Source organism: Gymnoscopelus microlampas (assembly GCF_963454915.1).
Source record: "Gymnoscopelus microlampas genome assembly, chromosome: 11".
NCBI classification, from domain to species: Eukaryota; Metazoa; Chordata; class Actinopteri; order Myctophiformes; family Myctophidae; genus Gymnoscopelus; species Gymnoscopelus microlampas.
In genome coordinates this window covers 13,177,625-13,183,955 of record NC_139948.1, presented here as the reverse complement: position 1 = coordinate 13,183,955, position 6,331 = coordinate 13,177,625, and the positions used below count along the sequence as shown (strand labels likewise).

The 6,331-nt window shown below is 37.6% G+C and overlaps 1 protein-coding gene across 3 annotated transcripts in view; it reads right to left on the bottom strand.

The window, feature by feature from the left end:
- Positions 1-316: 316 nt before the first annotated feature.
- LOC311054952 (xylosyltransferase 1-like) overlaps positions 317-6,331 on the bottom strand; it is a 55,391-nt gene continuing 49,376 nt past the window's right edge. For all 3 annotated transcript variants that reach the window (XM_084070989.1, XM_084070991.1, XM_084070990.1), the window contains 2 exons: positions 4,578-6,331; positions 317-4,197 (listed from right to left, as the gene is read on the bottom strand). The exon at positions 4,578-6,331 is cut by the window's right edge. The gene's annotated coding sequence lies outside the window, so the exon portion shown is untranslated. The remainder of the gene's footprint in view (positions 4,198-4,577) is intronic.

Sequence of the window (6,331 nt, the reverse complement as noted above, 5' to 3'; positions counted from 1 at the left end):
AACAGAACAACCTTATTCAAATCGAGTGAACCACTTATTTAGTGAAAAAGTCACTTAAAAAAAGGTCAACAGTTACATATTTTCTTCTGCATTTAAACTGACCTCATCCACTTCAAAATCCGGTGTGTTCATTTAGTGTTTTTCAATGAGAAGAGAAAAGTTCTTAACATAATGAACAGCGACGTGGTTCATTAGTCCTTAAGGCTTAGGCCTACATAGCCCATCTGAAAGGAAATAACAACCACAGAAAATGGGAGATTCTGTTTTATTTTCCAAATGTAGTCAAAAACCAGTATAGTACAGTCATTCAGTAGGCAATAACACTTTCATTTTTGGCTTTTGGAAACAGACGGTTCTTGACAATTTCACAGAGGGTCTAGACATTCTTAGACAGGAGTACAGCTAAGGCACAGCATACCTCCTGGGGGGAGAGGGAGAGTGGGAGAGAGAGAAAGAGAGCGAGGGAGAGGGGGAGAGAGAGAGAGAGAGAGAGAGAGAGAGAGAGAGAGGGAGAGAGAAAGCGAGAGAGGGAGATGGAGAGACACTGAGTGAGAGGAAGAGAGAGGGGGAGATAGAGAGGCAGCGGGAGCTGACAGTTACAATGTGCAACATTGTACAACAGTAGCTCAGTGAACGGTAAAACCTGATTTCATTGCTGTCAGGTGGAAACCTTGTATGTCCAAAACCGTTCTTTTTTTATTCCTACTTTAAAAACATTAAAATCTACAAGTTCACTAGAGCTACTTTCACTACTTTATAGGGCATACATTTACCAAAAAAACAAAAAGTTGAAATATGGAGATACAAGGTTTCTGCCCGACAGCAATGATTTATACAGTATTTATTTGCCTGCAGGTGTTGTGCACCCTAAGTCTGGCTTAACCTGTTCTGATGACAGTAACTGGTCATCATCATGATGTCATCAAAACTTTGTCTCCAAACTTTAAAAATACATGATTTGTGGAGCACTGTGTCCAACAAGAAAGAACATCAAACATTTTATCTGTCAATTCTTATATAATAACTTAAAAACTGTACATGACTTAAGACTAGATTTTATCATTATTATTGTTATTGTTTTTTTTTTTTTTTACAAAATAATGTTTATTTAGGTACACAATTCATCATACTAAAATATCTATTGAACCTAAAACAGATATTTGTCGTATAACAGACAGATGTAATGTAATGGACTCTCCCTATAGAACCAAAGACAATACATTAAAGTGTGTGCTTTTTGATGGGAACTACAGTACAGTAATGTATAGTACAAAGCCTAAATCAGCCTTGAGTCAGTGGAGCTTTTATTGTGTGAGACAATTTCTGAGTCATACAGTACACTCTAAATTGTTGACTGAAAAAATGACTAAAGACAGACAAAACTTATGGACAATATTGAGGTAAAATTAAATAAGCAATCTTTTTTACTGCCATAATGGAAATGTGTTATCCTTTTAGCATTATTGTATAACAGTACCTCTGTACTTTTTGCAAATTGTTAATAAAGTATTCAATCAAAAAGCCAATATTGCAATGGGTGTATAAGGCTAGCAAGTCAAGAAACCATTGGATATTTTGCTAATGTTAAAGATGGTGTTCAGATGTTTACGTACTGTAGGGTGGCCATTTCTTTACAAAAAACAGCTTTGAGTGTATAATCTTCTTTCCTTGTGATTTTTTGAACAATGAGTAAGAAATACCAGAATATCATTTTATTCCAAAACAGACAAATTACATTTATTTATAAATTACAATCTTCAAATTGACCTACATCTGTAAAAGAAGCATCTAGTGAAACAGTAACATTTCGCATATGTAGTATGGTCATGAGGAAATGAATGGTTTTGTATCTGTTGTATAGTCTTTGATTGGCAGTAGATTACATGTGATGTTTTTATGCATATTTTGGTCCTCTATAGCATTGGTTCTCAAAGTGGGATTCGGGGACCCCCAGGGGTCCTTGGGGGGATTGTGACGTTATTGTTAAAATAGCATCATTTTAACCACTTCAGCCATATTTTTTTGTATACTTTGGCTATTCAAAAATAGCAGATATACAAGCTCATAGAGCTTGTGGATCTGCTATTTTTGAAAAACAATGAACATTTGTGCAAATCTTTGAATATATACTGTATTTGTCTTTTTAAAGTGAACATTTTCAACTCAAATCTTTGCTTCTGGGGGTCCCTGGCACAAAACGTTCAGATGGGGGGTCCACGGCCAAATAAATTTGAGTATAGCCCAACAAGGTAGAGCATTGCACAGCCTTTCACACACATTCTCAGAATGTCTTGGCACAGTAAGATTCTGTACATAGATCAAATCACCCAAACATAAAAAGTGATTGGATGCTATTTTCATGTATTATATATATATATTTTATATCAAAACTCCTCAATCATTCTAATGTTACATATGACCAATTATTTACCGTACATCATACACTGTTCTTGAAGGTTCCACTGACAAACACTACTATAACATAGTAGTTGATATTTCTTTTACAAGTGAAAAGGCTTATTGTCTTAGAGATGTTGTCCTGTCCCATTGACCACTAAGTGCTAAATAACATAAAACACTGGTTGACGCCAGGCATTATGCAATAGGATAAAAATGTAAATCATAGTCATGTCTCCAGTTTGGCCCCATTAATTTAATACTAACGCTTAACCACTTAAACACTATATACTTTGTTGACAGGAGTCTCCCAGTTGTCAATACCAAGCCCGCTACTTGTTTCCCCCTACAACAAATCGAAAATAGCCGGTCTACAAGCTCGGTGCGACACGTTGTGAGCTTGCAGATTCGCTATTTTCGGCGTATGCCCCCCTGCCCCAAGAATAGGGACGCCCGGGTTAATTTATACGCTGTTGTACGATCTGTCTTTTTAGGCGAACATAGACAAAATATAAATATGGCTTAATTACAGTACAGTATCTGGATGGTCTGATGGTCTCAATCAGCCCATTCCACTCTCACAGAATGTCACATCATTCATTACAGGGGCTGCGACCACCGATTGTTTTCTTAGCCATTATTCTGTCGATTCCTTTTCCGCTTAATCGAAAAATGACAAAAATCGATTGGTCCGATGAACCACTTGAGCCCCGTTTTATACTTTTCCGTACAGCGGCCGTCCGATCTACAAGCGGAGCATGTAGATATGCTGTTTTTTCCCTATTTTTGAACGCCCCCAAAACGATTATTTTATTAATATCGATGTACAGTATATATCTTTAATAATAGATTTAATCGATTCATTTGATTGACTGTTGCACCCCTAATTTATCATTGATGAAAAGAACACACGTGACATGATTGAGTGTGGAGTATTTTAGGAAAGGTGGGGTGGAGCTCCCCAGCGTGGAGCAGGATAGAAACCTTGAGGTACATCTCAATGATTGATGGTGTTTCTGTTCTCCTGTCCCCTGCTGGGTCGCTCTGCACTGAAGTCACAGTCCAATAAATGCTTCATGTCAAGAGGTGGAGACAGAGTGAAAACATCACGCTCCGGGGGGAATCGTCGTTTTGCTCGGGTTTCACATGTGTATCTCCAAATAGAATAGAATAGGAAAATATATATATTGTCGCTGTCGGGCAGAAACCTCTTGTCTCCATATTTTCACTTTTTGTGTTTTTTTCCCCGTAAATTAATTCCCAAGGTGATCATACTACTACAGCGTCACACAAACGCATCAAAAGCAGTAGATCTACAAGCTCGAAACGCAGCGCGAAGCAACACGTCTTGAGCTTGTAGATCTGCTACTTTTGCTGTTTTTGAATTTGAATCCTGAAGTAACAGTTTTGGACATAACGGTTTCCACCCGACAGAGATATAATAAATATGGGCGAGACAACTTGCTCCGTTGCACTGTTGATTAGAAATTGATATTCAAATATTGTCTCCTACTCATAGACTTAAATTTGCCCCGTGAAACAGGTCTCAAAGTCACTCTTTTAGCAAAGAAATTATTCTGCAAATATATAACATCACACACCCAGTAAGTGTAAGTCAATGAGAACACTATTTCAACAGTGTAAAGACATCTCACCAATAAATGGAGTTACATCATGGCAAGGTAACCACACAACCCAAACCTCCACCAATGTGTCATATTCGGCGTTAAAGCTGCAAGACAAAACATTTTTTTTTCTTCAATAAAACGTTATTTTGCTGCAGTGGTTGTAGTTGGTCTTCTATCTAGACCAGTGGTTTTCAACCTTTTTCATGCCAGGGACCCCTAAATGGATATACATTTGGCCGCGGACCACCATCTAAAAATGTTTTGTGTCATGGACCCCCAGAAGCAAAGATGAGTTAATGTTCTGTTCTCTTTGAAAAAATAATATATTCAAAGATTTGCACACATTTTCAAGATTTTTCAAAAATAGCAGATCTACAAGCTCATAGTGCGGCACCAAGTGCCGCACTATGAGATTGTTGATCTGCTATTTTTGAATAGCCAAAGCTAAGTGGTTAAAATGATTCTGAGGCTATGTTAACTAATTTTGCTGGGGACCCCCTGGTAGCCCCCCGAGGACCACTGGTGGTCCCCGGACCACTGGTTGAAAACCACTGATCTAGACCATTGGTTCCCAAAGTGGGGTCGGGGGATCTTCTTCTGGGTGTCCCTGGCACAAAACCTTTTCAGATGGGGGTCCGCGGGCTAATATTTGTCAATTTGGGGGTATTTGACATGAAAAAGTTTGAGAACCACTAGTCTAGACCTGCTCTCATATTGAGAGATTTACATCCGGTGGTCAGGTAGCACCACTACTGGTTTACAAGAGGTATTGCATGAACATCAAAACGCAATTTATACTCTGCTCAAACAGGCTTTCTGTTATACTGTAGCTCAACAGTTGGAATTTCAGCACTTGCACAGGTCGAGACCCAGGGGGTGGATCCTAGGTAGGACATGAAAGTTATGGATTCCAGATTTTATTTATTTTTAAATACTGGATGTTCTAAAACCAATGTTTCCCAAACAATTTTGGGTCATGAACCCATTCTTATGGGTCGCCAGCAAACATTCCTCTTTTTTAGTTTCCTACATATTTCTTTTTAAAAATATTATTTCATAAGATTTTCAAAATAAATAGATTAAAAAAAGTTAAATAAATAAAAACATCTATACTTTTTCCAGAATAATTTCCTCAATAAAAAAATAAAAATAAAATAAAATTCATACATGTAAAAAACGTTTAAGAAGTACTGAAAATAGCAGATCTACAAGCTCAAAACTGTGAACTTGTAGATTGGCTATTTTCACTAGTTTGGGTCTCGAGCTAAAAGGTTTGGGAACCACTGGTCTAAACTGGTCATGTAAAACATTCTCAATTTATCATGTTTAACATTGTTCTTGCATTCAATGCCTTGAATCATTTTTGGCACAAGGTTTGAGGATGGCTGCTATCAAAGTCATGTCCAAGTTGCATGTACAATACAAATCACATTTGAATTGTACTTCACCATTCTTACTGTATGTCAAAAAACAAAAACCTACTCAATTAAAAAGGACTGAATAGAAATGCACTGAAATAGAAGTAAATTACACACTTTAGCAGTAACACCAGGGTGCAGAACAAAAACCAGAAGGTGGGATGTTTTTAGAATGCCATTTAGAAACCCCACGGGGGATGAAAATAAATGACCAGAGACATAGAATTAAAGACCAGGGAGGTGAAATCCATCCCTAGCATGAATTGCACCCTGGGTAACCCCTAAACAGCAGCATCACTGAAAACATCCATGAATGCAGTGTGAGTAACTACTACCCACATATCGTCTCTGTCGGGTGGAAACCTCATAGGTCCAAATCTGTTACTCTTCAGGATTCAAATAAAAAAATAACAAAAGGAGAAGATCAACAAGCGCCGCGTTTTGAGCTTGTACATCTGCTACTTTTTATGCTTTTGTGTGACGCTGTAGTATGATCAAGTACGCCGTTAATTTACGAAAAAACACAAAGTTAGAATATTATGGAGATGAGGCGTTTCTGCCCGACAGCAACGATATCCACTAAGTTTGACTTCCTGTGCTTTCAGATCAAAGACGGGAGGAGAGTGTTCAAAAACACTGAGATGCACCCAAAAACACATACACTAAGGTGTACTATGAAGACATGACAAAACTATTAAAGGGGCCTTTACAAATAAAGGCGTCTGGTTTTTACAAAAACAAATGTCGTCCGCTGCACCAAAAAAACAGCATATTAAATATTAGTCACTGACTAAAATTAACAAAGAAATTCTATTTAAATTCATATAAACTTCTGAATAAATAGCTGTCTTAGCACTCTGCGCTTTGACACACATGTCCACTCTGACA